Source organism: Spermophilus citellus (assembly GCF_964194105.1).
Source record: "Spermophilus citellus genome assembly, contig: SCAFFOLD_58, whole genome shotgun sequence".
NCBI classification, from domain to species: Eukaryota; Metazoa; Chordata; class Mammalia; order Rodentia; family Sciuridae; genus Spermophilus; species Spermophilus citellus.
Window position 1 is genome coordinate 236,808 of NW_027672891.1, and position 20,119 is coordinate 256,926.

The 20,119-nt window shown below is 32.3% G+C and overlaps 1 pseudogene across 1 annotated transcript in view; it reads right to left on the reverse strand.

Moving 5' to 3' along the window:
- Nucleotides 1-222: 222 nt before the first annotated feature.
- Nucleotides 223-20,119, reverse strand: part of LOC308640437 (A-kinase anchor protein 9-like) — an 87,242-nt pseudogene continuing 67,345 nt past the window's right edge. Inside the window, exons 22-34 of the transcript XR_014024359.1 lie at nucleotides 18,645-18,821; nucleotides 18,190-18,294; nucleotides 12,564-12,716; nucleotides 12,053-12,229; nucleotides 10,586-11,656; nucleotides 8,735-8,875; nucleotides 7,773-8,258; nucleotides 7,304-7,367; nucleotides 7,050-7,171; nucleotides 6,028-6,219; nucleotides 5,617-5,805; nucleotides 2,029-2,173; nucleotides 223-269 (exon numbers count right to left, since the gene is read on the reverse strand). The product of XR_014024359.1 is annotated as an A-kinase anchor protein 9-like (transcript). The remainder of the gene's footprint in view (nucleotides 270-2,028; nucleotides 2,174-5,616; nucleotides 5,806-6,027; nucleotides 6,220-7,049; nucleotides 7,172-7,303; nucleotides 7,368-7,772; nucleotides 8,259-8,734; nucleotides 8,876-10,585; nucleotides 11,657-12,052; nucleotides 12,230-12,563; nucleotides 12,717-18,189; nucleotides 18,295-18,644; nucleotides 18,822-20,119) is intronic.

Genomic DNA, 20,119 nt, shown 5'->3' on the forward strand with positions numbered 1-20,119 from the left:
TTGTAGTTGGGCACAATATCTTTATTTTATTTATTTTTATGTGGTGCTGAGGATCAAACCCAGGGCCTCCAATGTGCTAGGTGAGCACTCTACCTGTGAGCCACAACCGCAGCCCCTAACAAAACTACTCTTTAAAATAGTTTGGTGTTCTCTAATAAATTTAAAGATATGAATCCTATGACCCAGCAATTTCACTCCTAGAAAGACATAAGCACAACTGCATTAGAAACACTTTGCAACAGTGTCCACAGCAGCATTGACTCTAATAGCTAAAAAGCAGAAACAATCCAAATCTAATCAACCACAGAATGAAATATTATATAAGTTGTAGAATATCCAAACAAGAGAATTCTATATGGTAACAAAAATGAACTATAGATAAATGCAGTAAGTTGGGATAATTCAGGAAGGTGACAGAAGACATAAAATATACAGATAAAGTTCAAAAATAGAAAAACTAACATATATGATTTTGGAATATATAAATTAGTAATAAAACTAAAGAAAAATCAGGATAACCTCTAAGTTACTAAAGAGGGGGCGGCTTTAGGACGTGGGCAATGTTCTACTTCTTAACACAAGCAATGTCTCCTCCACAGACATTCATATAATAATGTTATACTGGGGCTGGAGTTGTGGCTCAGCAGTAGAGTGCTCGCCTAGCATGTGCGAGGCCCTGGGTTCAATCCTCAGCACCACATAAAAATAAATAAATTTAAAAAAAGGTATTAAGTCCAACTACAACTAAAAAATAAATATTAAAAAAATTTTAAAAAATAATGTCATACTGAAGAGTTGAATTGTTCACTTTTCTGTATGTTGTTATAGTTAAATTTTTAAAAAGAGGGATTAAAAAAGAAATGGCTACTTTCATTATGGATTTCCTTTTCCTTTAGGTAGTTATCCTCTAGTATGTAAAACACCTTTCTTAATGTACAGCTTTAAGAGAGTTCAACATCTCTAGCAATTAGAGAAATGCAAATCAAAACTACTCTAAGATTTCATCTTACTCCTGTCAGAATGGCAATCAATCATCAAGAATACAGGCAACAACAAATGTTGGCGAGGATGTGGTGGAAAAGGCATACACTCATACATTGCTGGAGGGACTGCAAATTGGTGCAACCACTATGGAAAGCAGTATGGAGATTCCTCAGAAAACTGGGAATGGAACCACCCTTTGACCCAGCTACCCCATTCCTTGGTTTATATACCCAAAGGACTTAAAATCAGCACACTATAGTGGTGCAGCTGTATCAATGTTTATAGCAGCTCAATTCACAATAGCTTATCTATGGAACCAACCTAGGTGTCAATCAACAGATGAATGGATAAAGAAAATGTGGTATATATACTCAATGGAATATTACTCAGAGCTTTAAAGAAGAGCGAAATTATGGCATTTGCCAGAAAATGGTTGGAGTAGGAGAATATCATGGTAAGCAAAATAAGCCAATCCCATAAAACTAAAGGCCAAATGTTTTCTCTAATTTGTGAATGCTAATTCACAATAAGGTGGGGGTTAGTAGGAAAGAATAGGGTTACCTTAGATTAGGTAGAGGGAAGTGATGGGAGAAGAGGGGAGGAAATTTGGGGATAGGAAAGATAGTAGAATGAAACAGATATTATTACTGTATGTATATATGTGACTACATGACCAATATGATTCTTCAACATGTATACTCAGAAAAATGAGAAATTATATCCCATCTATGCATGATATATCAAAGTGCATAAATGAATTCTACTGTCATGTATAACTAATTAAAACAAACAAACAAACAAAAAGAGACCATGAAATTAATTTGTTTAACTTGGTCAAGGTAAGGCTACTGTATTTAAAATTAGATACAGTTGTTCAAAACCAATTTGACAGTCCTCTAGCCACTACAGTAATCAATATAATTAATGTTATGAAAATGAGAAATCAATACCACTAAAAGGAAATGTTTTAACTGAGTAATAATAATGTAAAGTGAAATATTTTCACCCATTTGTGTAATTATATGAGTCTGTTTTGTAACATACCTAGGTTTGGTTTATCATTTTCTTGTTCTCTTTTCAAGGTCATTTTCTTGTCATTAATTTGAGCATGTAGTACTTCAATTTCAGATAATAAGCTTCTTCTGTCTATTTTTTGGAGATATTCCATAGCTGCTTGATATTCAATACCCTTTTTGTAACAAAGGAAAAGAAAAAATCAAGTGAAGAGAGTTGTAAAGATAATAAAATTAACAACCAGAAGTCTGAAGAATAAATGAACCACACATGCTAAAGTTTTTTTTCTTTTAAAAATTTCATTATTTTTCTTGTCTAAAATGTGGGAAGATTTCTTGCAGATAGATGCTTCTTTACCTCTAAATACTGTAGTGTATTTCCTAAAAATAAGAGCATTCTTTTACATAACTGCAGTACAATGATCAAAAGAGTAATTAACTTATCATAATATTATCTGGTATAGAGAGTTTATTCAAATTTTGCCAAAAGTTCTTTAAGAAAAAAAAAGTGATTCATTCCTTTGTCTTTTGTGATCTTAAATTTTTTAAAGAGTACAGACAGGTTATTTTGTTACATGTCCATTAATTTAAAAAAAACTTTTTTGGACTAATGTAAGTCAAACTACTTGAGGGGTTCAGCCAGCTTTCCCCAATAATAGCTTATATAATCAGAGCACATTATCAAAACTAAGAAACTGACATGGATAAAATTTTATTTAAACTATAGGTTTTAATAAAATTTCATTTGTTTACATGTACTCATTTTTTCTCTTGGCATACAGTACTATGAAATTTCATCACTTGAACAGGTTCATATATATGTACCACAATAAGGGTACAAATTATTTCAATCACCACGGAGACTACTCTGTAGTCCTACCCTCTCTCCCTAATCCTAACCTCTGGCAACTACTGATATGTTCTCTATCACTATAATTTTGTCATTTTTAGAAGTTACATAACACACAGGAAGTTTAGGGTATTGATTGTTCCTTTTTTAATTGGTGAATAGTATTTCATTGTATGAATATATCACAGTTTCTCCATCCATTCACTTACTGGAAGACATCTGGGTTGTTTCAAGTATTTGATTATTACAAAGAAAATTACTGTGAACATTCATAAATAGGTTCATAAATAGAAACAAGTTTTCATTTCTGTTGATTAAATATCTACAAGTGTGACTGCTACGCTGTGTAACAGATGTACGTTTACCTTTACAAGACACTGCCAGATTTAGTTTCCAGAGTAGCAGTCCTACTTTACACTGCTTACCAGCAATGTATGTGACATGCAGTTTCTCTCCCTCTTTACCAGCACTTGGTGGAGTCACTATTTTTTATTGTGCCCAGTCTAATAGATGCATGGTGGCCTCAGTTGGTTGTGGTCTCATATTTCCCCAAGTGGATTCTGATTATGCATTTCATAGAAGTACAACAAATTAATTCCTTCGTATTAGGAAGTACTCGATGTCTTTCTTTCCTCATTACTGGTAATATTGATTCTGATCATTTGGGTGGGGTTTGCAAGGTTTCTCCAGTGTAAAGTTACTGTTTTTCCTTTTGTAGTTAAAAATGCTCTTTTAGGAATTTTACTTTTCTTATCAACTTTTTCACATTAGTTTTAGCATCCACTGTTGATTATTGCTGAATTGATTGTTACTATATTGTTGAATAAAGTATGATCTTATAATTCCTTTGTTCCTTCTACATTTAATAGCTGGCATTCAACTGTGATAATATATATCCATCTATATGAGCTCATGAATTCTTATTTTACTCTTAACTTTAAAATCTGTCACTTTCATTTTGTTTGATCTTTTAATTTTCTAACTTTGGCCAGTGAGGGAACCTTCAACAGGCTTCTGTGACCTTCTGTCATATTCCCTTATTTCTTTGAATAATTCTTTACATGCTGGCAAAATGAGGGATTCCAGGTTTACCTTATTGTCTTCCTACTCTATTCTTGGAATCACCAGATTCAAAAGGATTCCTAATTCTTTTTAATGGATAATATATTTAAAAAAATCAAGTCCTGGGTACTAAGTATTGTGAGAAGATTTGAAAAAATTTTGTTTTAGTTGTAGATGGACACAAAACCTTTAACTTTTTGTTTTTTAAAGAGAGAGTGAGAGAGGGGGGAGAGAGAGAGAGAGAGAAAGAATTTTTAATATTTATTTTTTAGTTCTCGGCGGACACAACATCTTTGTTTGTATGTGGTGCTGAGGATCAAACCCAGGCTGCACACATGCCAGGCGAGCGCGCTACCGCTTGAGCCACATCCCCAGCCCAAAAACCTTTAATTAATTTATTTATATGTGGTGCTAAGGATCTAATCCATCAATATACACTGAGTTGCAACCCCAGCCCTGTGAGAAGATTTTTAACTACTGATTTGATTCTGTTGTAGGTCTTTTCAGGTATTTTATTTCTTCCTGCATGAATTTTGATAAGTGATTTTTTAAAAATTTCACCTCATTTTTTTAATTTTTATAAATAAAATAATTTATAATATTTTGTTATTTTATTTGTTGCATGTTTAATTATGATCTCATCTTCATTTATAACATTTAAAAATCATAATGAATTCTCCAGAAAAGATTTTTCTTATTAGCATTTTCAAGGAACCAATTTTTAATGTTTTACCCTCTATATTGTACTGGTTATACTTTATTATAGTTAATCCTCATTATTAATGGATCCTGTGTTTTTAGATTTGTCTACTTGATAAAAAGTTTTTGTAACCCTCAAATCAATACTTGTATTGCTTTGTCAGACATAGTTAGAGTAGTAAAAAATTTAAATTTCCTCATGCACATGTTCCTGGCTGAGTTAAACAAGGGCATACTCTACCTTTGTATTTTAGCTCTCATATTGTTCACAAATGTCCTGTTTAGTAACTTGTTTTTCCATATTGTGCTTTTTATTTGTGATTTCATGGTTTTAAATGGCCCACAAGTGAAGGGCTTGGTGTTCCTAAGTGCAAGAAATCTGTGATGTGCTTTAAGGAGAAAATTGTGTTAGATAAGCTTCTGTATGATTGCTCTTTGCCGTGTTAAACATTAATGAATAATATACAACACAGAAAGTATTTTTTTTTCTTTTTTTAATGGTACTGAGTACTGAGGCCAGGGCCAAGAGTATGCTAGGCAAGCATTCTACCACTGAGATACATCTCTTCTCCCCTCCCCATATAAGATTTCTTTAAACACAACCACACAGAAAATAAGATCATGTATTGACTGGTTGGTGAAAATATTGTGATTGAGGCTTGCATAATCTATTCCTGTATTTCCCACAGGAGCAATGACTCCTTGTAGGTTTATAAAATATAACTACTGCAAATAATGAGAAGTGACTGTATCTTATTCCTTCTCTTTTCTTTAGGTTTTACTGCTCTTTTTAACTTTCCACGTTTGAGGACTATCTCATTAATTTTAAGTTTTTCTTACTTTCTAATATAAGACAAAAGGTAATGTTCTTCTCCTTAATACTCCTAGTGGCCCCTGTTAAAAATGCTAATCTTCATACTTAAATTAAGACTCTAAAACAAATCAGCAACTGATTTTCTTATTACTATTAAAAATAGTATTCTTTAAAATAAAATTTTGTTTTGATACCTGTTCTTGTATTCGCTGTTCCAAACACTTTAATAATCCAACTGCATCTTTAGTACCTAGAGCTGTCAGTTCAGTCTGAAATGCAGCTAGCAAAACATTGCGCTCCTTTAAGAAAACATGTTGGAGAGCAAGTAGAAATTCCCCTCGCCAGTCCGGGAGGCTCTCATGAGATTGAGAATTATCATAAACCTAGCAGAGTACAAATAACAAAAGTTAGGTTTCAAATAAGCATGTTTTTTAAAACATTCCACTAACCAAAATAGGTATTTAAAAGAACGTATGTATTTTCAGACTCAAAAATACATACAATAATTTATGTGAAAATTCATATAAAAAAGAATTTAATTTACAAAGTTCATTATTGTCCTTAAAAATAACAATGCTACATAGAATATAATATTCTTTGGGTACCTCAGATTCCCTTTGCACTTGTATTTTGGTAATTAAATCCTTAAGAGATGAGATGATCTTAAGGTAAGCTCTTCTCTCTTCTAGCCAAAATTCTGAAACCTGTTGAATAGAATGATCTTCTCCATCACCACATGGTGACTCAGTAAGAGAAAGCACCTGCATGCCCTCATTATGAACAGCTCTCAGTAATCCCTAGAAACCAAAATCCAAAAGCCAAAGTTATGACCACTCCTCCAAATACTGAAAAAATGAGAGCTACAAAGAAAAATAAATATTAAGCAATATAGCATTATGAAGCAAAATAGATTTAGAAAAGCAACTGCAGAAAAGAAACTCCAGGCACCTTTACTAAATGCCTTCTTCCTTTGGAGAGCTAAGTCAATTGCAATAGATGGTCTATGATTTCCATAGCTTTCATCTCTTAAGTTCCTTCAGTTTCATCTCTTAAGTTCCTTCAGATTTAATGATTAGCCACTGATTTGACCAAAAGAAATACTGTGAGAAAAACTTCCATTCCTTGAGACTGCTTTTATAATTTTGGCAAACAAAAACACCAATAATAAAAATTATTTTTTTAAATCTTCATAACATAATTATTTAATATATTGTATTTTATTATCTGTGGAATATGGGAATAAAATGAAATAGATTCTCATGGATTTTTTTTTCTTTTAAGTCATTTATTTTAGCCTGTTTTCATTTGAAGCATGAGGTGAGTGCTACTCTTTGCTTCTATTTGATGGGTAGACTGTACTAGACTTTGTTTGAGCAACCAGGGATGCTACTTCCAACATCCTTTTTCCTCAATATCTAGTTAACAGAGAATTGACAAAAAGATCTGGTCACTCACTAATCCTGGAAGAAAGGAGGGTGTGGAGGGCAGCATATTTTCTCCCTCTCTCTCTCCCTTCCTTCAATATTTCTTGCTATACAAGTTTTTTCAGAGATCCAGTATATAACTTTAAATAAACTACAATGTTCAACATAGAAATTATACAGGCTAAGTTTATTAAAATATATACCTTTATTTTCTTTGGAAATGATTCTGTTAAATTTTCACCTTCTTCTCCTCGTCCTTCTGATGCTGTGTCAAATCCCTGATTTTGTGTAAGATAAACTCCCTGACTCCAGTCTGATCCAGAATCTAAAATAAAGAAAACAATCATTTGTTGTTAAACAAACAAACAAACAAAAATAAAAAAACATACCCTCTCCAAACAAAAATAACACGTTTTAATCAAATACTATAAACATTCCAGAATTTTATATAACTTACCACTGGAATATATTTCTCTAGTTTGGTAAGCATTAGAATACGTTAATTCAGGTATCAAGGATCCCTAATTAGAAAAAAGAAACAACATACATAAATATTTTTGTTTTAATAAAAACAGAACCCAAGGAACTATTTTGCTGTTATAATGCTGTAAAAAGAAAAAAAAAGGAAAGAAAAAGAAAAAAACTCAATCTAAGCATACTTGAAATGAAACTATCTATGATTTATAACAAGTCTATAATTTTTTCCTTATGGATTTTACCATAGTAAGAAGAGATAGTTATTATTTAAGAACCATAACAAGTTGCAAATTTACATAAGAACTCTATTATCTAATACAATGGGGAAATTTAAATTCTAATAGTATAAAGAAGAGATATTTCCCAAATTTCTTTTAAAATTTTTGCTTAAAAACAGATTGTTGACAACAGTGGAAACTCCCCCCACATGAAAACAACAAAATAAATACCTCTTTAGGTCTCAGACACTGTATCACTGCCTTCAATGTACCACACTCCTCTGTCAGTAACTCAACAGCAACATAATGTTCCCTCTTTAAAGTTTCAGTTTCTGAAATATGTCTGGATTCCATATCCAAAATTTCAGCGGCATGAAGTTCTTGTATGTGTTCAATTATTTCAGTAAATTGCCTAATTATTTCAGAGACTTTTTCTGAGGAACAGCTAGTCTGTATATCAATTTGAATTCCTGCGTTTTTAACAAGAATTTGTGGAGTCTGGTTGCTCATGTTGACCTTGAGTATTTGGTCCGTTTGGGATGCAGTGTTTTTACCTACTTCAATAGGAAGTGGCTCTAAGCAGATGTTTCTGTTTGTTGGTACTTCAGACTTATCCTCTTTTATTAAGAAGTGGGATAATTTCTTTTTTTCCTCATCAAGTTGATTCTTAACTTGGCTTAAATCTCTCTGAAGAGATGCCATATTTGTCTCTTTTACCTGAAACACAGATAAATTAAGTTGAAAATCTTGCACATCAAATGAAGAACTTACAGTGGAGAGGGAAAGAGTATAATTTCATTTATATGTTCACTTGCCTCAGAATAATAGGAAAATCACTTTGGAAACTGTAATACATATATACTTTCGCATGTATGTATGGTCACAGGTTACTACAAAATTGAAATAATTTTATTAGCCTTTACTTTTGTTTCTCAAGGGATTTAAGTTCTCTTTAACAGCAGTTTTTCACTTCCTTTACTAAAAGACTAGAGATTAAAAGCATTCTTCTAATATAAAGATTCCTAGCAAAACAAGCAAGGATATGATGAATAGATTTATAACAATGGAATTTTTCAAAAAGACTTGTAAATTTAGTTTAAGTTATGGCTCTGGACTTGTTTCTATAGGACATTTTGAAAGGGAATTAAGATGGGTAGAAATGAATGAATTAGGAGTTATGTTACTTGTCTTACCAAAAGCTCTTTTTGAAGTTTTTCTGTCCTTTCTTTGAAAGTGGCAAGTTCTTCTTTGGTAGCCACCAACTCAATTCTAAGAGCCTCAAGTTCTTCAAAAAATCCACTTTCTCCACTGGCATTTATTAACTCAGTAGTTGTCTGGATAACAGTAGAAAACATAAGAAATACACCATTTTTTAAAAAAAAAAAAGCTAAGTTCAAAGCATTTACACATTCTAATGAAGCTTTTCCAAGACTGACTGCCTAGGGGTTTTAGTGATAAATGCTCTTTCAACAAATAGTGAAACATTTTAAGAACTATCATTTTGTATTCTTAAGGAAATAAGAAAGATTTTCTGGGAATGAAAAACAAATCATGCTATATATATATAACATTTATAAATTATTGATAAAAGTATTCTTTGTGCCACTCAAAAGTTTCATATTTATATTACTTTCCTCAAAAGATATGAGCTCAAAGATAATTATTATAAGTTATACCTAAAAAGTTATATTAATATTTTAATAATTATTACCTACAGTAATATGCAATTCCAATGAGCTAGGAAGAAGAAGTATAGTGAATGAAATTATTATCCTTTGCCAATATAAATTAAGTAGACATAAAATCCCAATGTATCAATTAATCTTCTGGGGCAGGTAAGACTGAACTTCTGGTACTTGAAATTGTAAGTTTATTAAGTGAGGGAACTTGAAGGAAAAAAGTATTTGTCGTGTCTGTCATACACTAAGAAATAACTGCAATTTCTGATCTTGTAAGTAGACTTAGGTCAGTTACAAATTTTTCCTAAGAAGAATAAAATCTATTATGAGGCATAAAATTTGCCAAGCTAATAACTTGTTACTCATATTAATTCAATATGAATATATTTTGATATTTTTATAATTGTATCTCACCTACGTAACTTTCACAGATTTTATGCCAAAATTGTTTTTGCAAAATTGTGGTATGACCATTTTATGAAGCTCTCCCCCAACCAAAAAAAAAAAAAATTGTGCTGGTATTAATTAAAAATCATCTATTAATAAACTGTCTTCGGTGCAAGATTAGAATGTATAGAATACTCATGAATATACATTATTGTGGTGGTGATGATTATGGGGTGCACTATGGTACTTAAAAGAGATGATGACATAACATACTTAGTAGAGGTACATTAAGGGGGAAAATATCCACAGAAATTCTAGAGGACATTTGCTAAATTTAATGTTTCCATATTTATTTGAACTATTCTAATTAATGACAACCCTGATTGAATAAAGATGTTTGAAGATCACAAAATATAATTTGGGCCCATTATTCTAGTGATAATAAAATGACCCTATAGTGTTAAATTTAATCTGGTCTCTATACCTTGAGTTTCTGTGTAAGAAATGTTACTTGTCTGCAATGTAACTTGGTAGGAAATCAAATGAACAGAGTATAATCAACTACTAAGTCTCAGCCAATGATAGTAGGCAACTATGTTTCAGCCAATCATAGGAAATCAACCAATCAAATCACATCCAAACAAGGTCTAGCCATGACTAATCAAGCAATTTCTGAATTTTATTTGTGAGTTCTGCCTCTAAATACCACCCACTGTTGCACAGTGAAACTGTTTGAATCTCTTCTGGTTCTGAGTGTTGCACAATGCATGTAGCACTTTTTGCTCAAACAAATTCTTTAGTTTGTCTAAAGTTCTTTAAGAACAGTATGATTTTTTAAAATAAAATCCCATTATGTATAAATTGGTAGGTGTCAGCAGAACTGTTTGACTTAGTAAATTACCAATCAGCTTAATAAGCAAAGGAAAAAAAAGAGTTTCTTAGGGTATTTTATGTGAAAAACTCAAATATAAAACTAACCTTGAGAACAAAATCTCCGTGAGGGCTTCTTTTCCTTTCTTTTCCTTCAAGTTTTTTCTTACTGTCCTCCAATAACTTCTGCAGTTCTATCTGCTTCTTTTCTTTTTCCAAAGCATTTTTCTCTGCAGTTTCTACTTGTTCTTTTTTTGAAATCAAAGTAGTATGCATTTCAATCACTTGTCTTTCTAAGTCTGATATTCTCAAGGTTAATGCAGACATATCTGACTCCATCTTGTTTTCTGTTATTTGATTTAAATTCTGCATATTTTCCTTTTCAAGTTCTGATGAATCTACTCCTTTATCTTGATAGAATTTCACATATTCCTGAACTGCCTCAAGTTGGACTTGACTTACAAGAGCAGCAGCTACTTTCTCCTCAAGTACTTTCTGTAGGTTTACGATCTTCTTCTGAAGCATTTCTGTTTCAGATTGGCCTTGTTCTTTTATGTCTTCTATCTGTTTATAACACTGGATAAGTTCTAAGTCCTTTGCGCTAACAGAGCTCTCAAGCTGTAGCAGTTTCGTTTCCAAATTTCTGGAAACTTTGGTGCTTTCTTCAAAAGATCTGAGATACATCTTGTTCTCAGGGGGTTTAAGAACATCTTCAATATGGATTACTTCCAGTTCGGGTTGGTCTTTGCTGATATCATCTATAGTCATGCTAACACTTTCATCTGGTATACTTTGGATTTTTTCCTTAGGGTCATGTTCTCTCTTCAAGTTGACTAATTCTTGTGTTAGCTGATCCATTTTAAAATTGGTTTCTTTAAGTACATTTTTTGTGAAGGCCATTTCTTCATTAGTGATTTCTACTTGCTGTTCCAAAGCCAGCTTTTCAGCTATAACCTTTTCTAACTGATGTTTCAAGCTGTCCTCTTGTTCTGAGGGGGAACTGGTATCCACCAACATATTCTGTTCAATATATGACAATTCCTCCTGAAGTTTTTCAATCACTTCATTGAGCTTGTCTGTTTCTTCTTCTCTATTTTTCTTCAAACATTCTTGATCACTCTTCAGACATTCTATTTGGGCTTCAAGATCCCTTATCAGTTCATTTTTTTCTTCAAAATCCTATTAGTTAATGAAAAAGGGAAACACAGAAAAGTATGTATTCATATTTTAAAATTTTGTTTTATTTTAGGGTAAAAACTTAAAGATGATCAGGCACAAAAGCTGTATGCTTGTCAGACACATTATGTTACAATAATAGACCAACAATATAGACCAACACCTCCCTTATCACATCAAACAAAGACCTTATTTAGAACATCATTCTGGAAGTTCTATTAAACATAAGTGGCTTATGCTTTTAGTATTTGATTCTCTATTAGGAAAATGTCAACATTAGTACATTTTATTGGAAAGGATAAAATACTGAATTAAGTCTATAACAGATGGCATCCAAAGCTAATTACTCTATTTAACTATATTAGATTTCAGATAATAACCAATTTTAAATGAGTATACCTTGTTATCTGTTGTAAGTCTAATTTGTTGATGAACGTCTCTAATTTGCTCATTTTGATCAATTTCTACCTCTTTTTCCTGTATTATTTGAGCAAATTTCCCAAATAGCATATGCTGGTCATGAGTAGAGATAGCCTCAGGATCCTTCATGGCAAATCTCAATTTCTCCATTTCATCCTAGTGACAAAAATAACCATCATAGTTGGATGTATTCATGACATGGCATTTTTCACAACATTGTTTTAATTAAGTCTTATAAAAAATACATTTCCTACAATGTACAAGTAAAAAAATTAGACATAATGTAGATCAATAATTCTTGAAATATTTTCATAAAAGATCTCAAAAATTTAATTATGAACAGAAAATAAGTTCCATGCAAATCTATTTGCTTGCTAGTGTTCTTTGAGTGAGTATTATTTAGATCTGGACTTAGTAAATGTTTATTATAACTACATAGGAGCAAAACTTATTATCTCTTTATAGAAAAAAAATTTTCTAAAATAGTTACCTTGAATAATTTATTTTCTTGTTCAAGTTCCTGTAGACGGGTAGTGGATTCCTTTTTCTGTATTTCCAATTGCATATGTAGTTGCTGAACTTCTTCATTTTTATTTTCAAGCTCATCTCTAAATTGCTCTAGTTGTTCTTCTAAGTTTGTTATCTTTAATATCAAAATTATGAAAAGTAAAGAAAAAAATCTTTACACAGATGTTTGTCAAGATAGAATTAAGAATGTTGGGGCTGGGGCTGTAGCTCAGTGGTAGAGCGCCTGCTGTGCACATGTGAGGCACTGGGTTCGATCCTTAGTACCACATAAAAATAAAGATATTGTGTCCAACTACAACTAAAAAAAATTTTAAAAAAAGAATGTTGTATTTGCTTTACAAAGTACATATGCTTAATTCATAAGAATAAAGGAAAGTGGTTTTCTAAGCCAGCCATACCTGTATGGTTCCTAGACATGCTCACACTGCACATTCTTTTTTTGTTTTTGTTTTTTGGTTTGTTTATTTTGTTTTTGATTTGGCACTGGGGACTGAACCCAAGGGAGCTTTATCATGGAACCACATCCCCAGCCCTTTTTTTCATTTTATAGTTTTTAGATAGAGTCATGCTAAGTAAGTTGCTTAGGGTCTTGCTAAGTTGCTGAGGATGGCCTCAAACTTGCAATCTTCCTGCCTCAGACTTCTGAGTTGTGGGATTATAGGTGTGTGCCACCGTGCCTGTCACACTGCACATTCTTAAACCATCTTGCCCAATTAGAAGACACCTTAAAGAAGGACACCAGGAAACATTTTCTACCCTAAGCAGAAAGAGTCACAGAAAGGAGCAGTCCACATGCTAACTCTTATGTTAAATTCAGTTAAAATTAAGTTAGTTGCTATTGAAAGGCTTAGAAAAATTGTAGAATTAATTCAGTTATTCTAGTATCAAATAAAACTAACTTAATATAGTCCCACAAATATCTAATTATAATCCATTGAATGCCCTGGCTGCTTTGTGGTTTGATTAAGCAGATGGAAGCAGAGATACACAATAAGGTCAAGAGATCCTTAGGTCTGAATTGCAGAGTAAGTTAACAAAATAATTTTAGTAGAAAACCAGAGAGCTCTTACTTATAGGAAAACAGAAATTTAATTTTTGAAGATAGATTATTAGTAATAAAAGTAAAATAATCCTCTTTGATGGTTATCCAAAAAAAAAAAAATGAACCTGATGACGAATATTAAGAGCTAATTATTGCTCTATTTAAAAAAATGGGTTTGAGGACATTAGCAATCACTTTAGCTCACTGCTTCACAGCTACTTAATATTTAATAAATGAATTTATAAACATATATTTACTTGATGATCAAAAATGTTGCATTAACAGCAACCTAAGATGCAGAAGCAGTGTTTAGTAGTAACTGGCTCAGAGCCAACTTTAAATCATTTAGTGCCTTAAAGTTGAAAAGGGGCATATCTTGCTTATATACTGATACATCACATAATTAGAATCATTCTAGCACAGGCAAGGCAAGGCCTTAAAAATCAGCCTAAAAAAAGAAATCAGCAGGGAAAAAAAATCAGCCTAATATTTCTTAAACAGAAATGGTATCAATACTAAATAATGGCTATTATTTATAGAGAATTACTGCTAGGCATGGGTACAAAGTACTTTATATATTGTTATTTTTTAAAAAGCCTGTAACAACCTTAGGAGCTCTATTCTATGATTAACCCCATTTCAGAACTGAGGAAGGGAGTTACAGCAAGGAGTAACTTGTCCTGAGGTCACATGTCTACTATGTGGTGAAACCACCTTTTGAACCTGGGGAGTTCCAGTCCTAAACTATAATTTATCCTGTTTCTAATAACTAATGTCTAAGACCTCTACTTAAATTTTTTTTGTAACACTGATATTGAACTCTGTAGACACTAAAATACATTTAGTGGTTGTACATATATAATTTCAAGGTTAGTTTATTGAAAATTGTGATGACTGTATCTTCTTCAAAGTTATATGACAGTATTTACACCTATTCTCTTCTATAACAAATTTTAATGACAAGGTATTATAAAATCAACATACACATATTTATTTAAGTAAAATTGCTGCCCCACCTCACATGACCTTTTTTTTTCCTTGTAATATCACTTAGTAGTCAAATTCTTAGCTCTATGTCTTAAAAGCCCTGCTACTCAAAGTGTAGTCTCTGGAGCAGCAGAATAGGCATCATGTGAGAGCACGTTTGATGCACAGAATGTTGTGCTGCACTCAAGAGCTGCATTTTGGAAGCTGAGGTTGTGGCTCAGTGGTAGAGCGCTTGCCTAGCATGCGTGAGGCACAGGGTTTGATCTTCAGCACCACATTAAAAAAAAAAGGTATTTAGTTTCTCTACAACTAAAAATTTAAAAAAAAAAGATTAAAAAAAAAAGACCTGCACTTTAACAAGATCCCCAGCTGATTCATATGCAGAGAAGGACTGGTTTAAAGTACTAACATTTTTTATTTTAAGTAGCTGAACTTTAGACATCACATCAGACTTTAGTTTCTCCAAATGACACTATGGAACATTCTTGTTATTCAAGCAGACTCTAGTTTCAGGCTGTCTTATAACAACACCCAAACCAGAACATTAGAAAGGTTTAAACTTGTTTTACTTATCTACCAATTGATATCTAGACTATTTGGATGACACTGATTTGTACCTATTTGAGTCTTATTTTATTTTGTGTTTTTTTTCTCTTAAAAAAAAGTATAGGGGCTGGGGTTGTGGCTCAGTGGTAGAGCATTTGCCTGGCATGTGTGAGCCACTGTGTTCGATTCTCAGCACCACATATAATCAAAAAATAAAATAAAGGTCCATCAACAACTTAAAAAAATGTTAAAAAACTTATATATGTTCCACTAATTAGATAGCATATTCCTTGAAGTCTGGTGTTGATTTCACAACTGAACAAAAGTGCTCTACATTCAGAAACAGCTTAATAATAAATGTTGAATGACAGTCTTTAACATTTTTCACTAACAAGCAAAATATATTCAGTGTTCTGGCATCATAGCATCATAGGGTTCCAGAATCAGTTCTTTCTGTCTGTACTAAGTACTAACCTCTCTTGAGGATCAGGTCACACATTGGCAAATTAGGAGATTTTAGAACAGAATCTATTCCCAGGGAGAGTGTTAAGGGTTAATGGGACAAGGCATTTAATATACTTTCTAGCCCTCAGCCCTCAGCAAAGTTAACTATTATTTACTATTGCTATCTGTAAACTAGAGCTCATTAGTTCTACAGAGAGCTAAAACTTACTGATCCTTTTCTCAAAATAACTATTGTCTCCACAATATTTCCTTCTCCTATAAGAAGCTGTTTTCTTCTTTTTATTCATCCCACATTTCTAAATAGTCTAATGAACTTTCAAAAAATGTTTTATACAAATCTAGGTTTTAGGAGTATTTGAACGTCTCAACTATAATGATACATAAAGATATCTTTATGTTTATACTCAATAGGATATCTGAAAACATTTGCCTAGTTTTCAGGATAGAATGCTTAAGTTATTTTCATTAAAAGACATATGCTTTAATTCTACATTCATACCTCTCATTATTCAGTTATAGGTAAGGGAGTGAGTTCTGATAGAATACTCATTATAGTTATTTAAAGCAAGTAAATGAAGGTCAGCTGTTATTTTAATTTGTATATATTCACTCAACATCTTTGGCTCTGGGTCTCTATCTGCAAAAACTGAAAGTCAGTTAACAGATGCTCTCTCTATGGTTTCTTATAGTTCTGTACTACTAGTACTATGATCCTGAGTAAAAGGTAGATGTTTATTAGAAACTTAATTCAGGAAATTAAGGTGTTAGTAGATATATATTACATTCAAATGATAATAAAAATAATAGGGCATGGTGGCACATGAATGTAGTTCCAGCTACTCAGGAAGCTGATGTGAGAGGATTGCTTGAACCCTGTAATTTGGAGTTTATAGTCAGCCTGGCACTATACTTAATGGCTTCCATCTCAAAATACAAAAACAAAAACAAAAAAACCTGTGTGTGTGTGTGTGTGTGTGTGTGTGTGTATGTATAGAATTAGGGCTAAGGAAATAACTCAGTGATGGAATGCTTGTGTGAGGCCCTTTGAGCCCCAGAACACACACACAAATGAAGAGAAACAACTAGTAAGCTACATCAAGTATCCTTAATCAACTACCACTACTTTTAGATCCAGTTGTGAAGGTTCATTTTTTGGGGGAGGAGATTATTCAGTATTTAAGATAAATCATTAAGTATTAATTCCTTTCAAATATACAGAAATAGTTACACACAAAAAAAATGTGCTCACTGCTTCCATGAAAACTCCAAACTTAATAAACAAGAACTTCTCAGATGTTACATAAAAATGGGAAAACGATCCTTCTCATGGATCATTTCAACTATAGTAATTTCTATGGATTCCTTTTTTCTTCTTTGAACTACAAATTCACTGAACCGTCATTTTAGCTGATGTCTAAATTAGTTTTGTAAACAGATTTCCAAGTACTTATTACCAAATACTTCTACAATATTTAAGCAAAATAAGTAATTGTTAAAATAAATTTAAATGTTCTGAGAAAAATTCTATGGAAAGAGACAAAAACATAATTAAAAACATTTTAAACATTTAAAATTATTTAATACTATACAATGTTGAGTATTATATGTTTTAGGAAAACTACTAGTAGACAAAGAAAGTTAAAATTACTATAGCTCTAAAGGTAAATTTTCTTTTCTTGTTCTCACAGGGGTATTATTATGTTGCCTAGGCTGACCTTAACCTCCTTGGCTCAAGTGATTCATTCTCCTGCCTCAGAGTCCTGAGAAGCAGGGACTACAGGCATGCACCACCATGCCTAATTGGATCCTTCTCTTTAAGAAGGAGGGAGAAGGGCAACACAGGATAACTTTATAGTTACTTTCTTGTTATTATTATTTTGTGGTGCTGCAGATTCAAACCCACATTGAGCTAAATTCCCATTCCTAGTTCATTATTAATCTTTTAAGCACAAGCTTCATATGTTGTAAAACAATACTATCAATTCTCAGGGAAAAGTTTAAAAAGAAAAAGGAAAGCAAGCAAACCCAAATTCACAGTAGAGAGGAGCAAAAACTCAATGCCCATAGCACGAACAGGAGAAAAGAGATGCTGCCTTTTGTCCTAACTACTACATTTCTCCACTGTCCTCTTCATTCAGCCCATACCTGCTAAATTATCCTTTCTCCCTCTCTAAATTTCTTCTTGCTTCAAAGTGCTCACACTAGTTATCCTCTCAACCTGGAATAAACTTCCTTCATAAGCTTATCAATTCACATGTTTATTGTCTTGAAGATCAATTTAGGCACTGAATTGAGAAAGTCTATACTTTGGTTTTAGACCACAAACTTCATTTTGTTCAAATGATATTTTCAAGGTAACTGATTTTAAAATAACTCAAAACATATTTTGTCATTTAAAAATAAAGTGGTAGAGCGCTTGCCTAGTATGTGTGAGGCACTGGGTTCAATCCTCAGAACCATGTAAGTAAATAAAACAAAAGATATTTGCCCATCTACATCTAATACACACACACACACACACACACGAAAGAAAAAAAAAAGTCCTTACCTCTTTCTCTTTTCTGTCGATAGCATCTCGCTCAGCTTGCAGTTGCACTTCTAGAGACAATTCTGCTTTAGCTTCTAAGGCTCCAAATTGTTTCTGGTCCGCTACCTTTAAATATATAAGAATGTTCTCAAATTTTCAGACATTAAATACTGATTATTCAGAGTGTGTGTGTGTGTGTGTGTGTTCGTGTTTCCTTTTGGATAAGTAGCAATTCTCTCTGACCAGTTAGGAGGACAAACTCTACATTAGTGAATATCAAAAAGTTACTGTCAGTCTTGAATACATTCATAGAGTCAAACAGGAACTTTTGACACTTAAAATGCATTTCTCAGATAAAAATGAAGGCTCTTTCCCATCTGCCCCCACCCTCAAGCTTTCTTATTCAAGCTCTGATGTTTGTGTATCAAACTTTTCTTCATTAAAACACTTAATAAAGTTAACTCAAAATGTCACACCTTTTGAAAATTGTCTGTGCTAACAAGTAAGGCTTGTTCCAGTTCTCTCACTCTGAACTCTAACTTTTCAATTTCTTCATTCCTCTCTTGTACATCTCTCTGAAGCTGTTCTTTTGATAGAAGCAGCTCACTGCACTTGTCTGTTTTTTCTTTTAGATCATTTGTTAACTGTTCAACCTGAAAATATAATAAACAAAAAAAATCTAAAAATTTGAAAAGTTCATAACTTTTAATTCATCTCAAAAATCATTTTTTTCAAAAAACATTTTGAAATGCTATATTAATTTCATTTTTTATAAGGATAGCAACTATTATCTCAAACAAAGGTTGATAGTTCCCAAGTTGATAAGAACTAGGCAGCACTAGTAAACAACAAATATTGCTTTTGCTCAACCCTTTTTAGAAAAATTTCTTTCTCTTAAGACTAAGACTTTAGCTAGGAATAGGGGAAAACCACATTTTGAATAATGTTGAATTATCTAGTAATGGTACAATCATACTAAGACCTATGACCTTAAAGATGGCAAATTTGTAGAGTACTTACTGACTTGCTCTCAGAATGTGAAGTAAGATAACCTGAAAAAAAATCTTTCATGAATTATTTTTTGATAATAGTTATTTACAAAGCACTTTCAATCTATACATTGCACCATCCCAGAATAGAGATGAGGATGGGTGGTAAGAGAGAGCTGTACATTTAGTGTCTTAATAGTTTCTCCTGCATCCAAAATAAATGATGACACATCCCAGAACTTATCCCTGAAGACTGATATGCAAGTGCCTTCAATTCAGTGGCTCTGGGATAGAAGAATACAGGAAGGATTAATAAGATAATTTATGAAATTAGTTCTGATCAAGAGGGAGAGGAAGTTCCTAAAAAGATAAGTGATGGTAAGAAATAAAAGAATACTGCCTTTATTCAGTGAAATACTTGGAGGCAATTATACAAAATGACAATCATTATTCAGAACATTAAAAAATGCAAGCTTAATTATAATTACAGGATTAAATTTTAACAGTAATAAAGCTACTGAGAATAATAGGTTGACTAAGTTTTGGATTAAGTTCATAAGAAAAGGCTATAAAACAGGTACAATGAAATGGCATATTATAATGTTTTCACAGTTGGAATTTTTGGGTCTTCAGAAAAACAGAAGCTGGGATTAGTTCTGGCAGGGTAAGCAGAGAACAAATGGGTCACAATGTTCCTGAGGAAACTCAAACATACCTTAAAGTTTCATGAATGAGATAGGTCAAATTTCAAATATTTTTTAAAAAATTATATAGTAGAAAATGGCAGTCAAAGTTCTAGATCTTGAATTATCTTTTGAGTTTCAATGAATAAGTCACTGTTTTTCAAAAGCTAAAAATACATTTGTTAGAAATAAGGGCAATGACTACAAACAAGGGGAATGATGACTTTTCTGCTATTCTAGCAGATTTAAAATTTCATTACAATGAACTTATAGGCATTT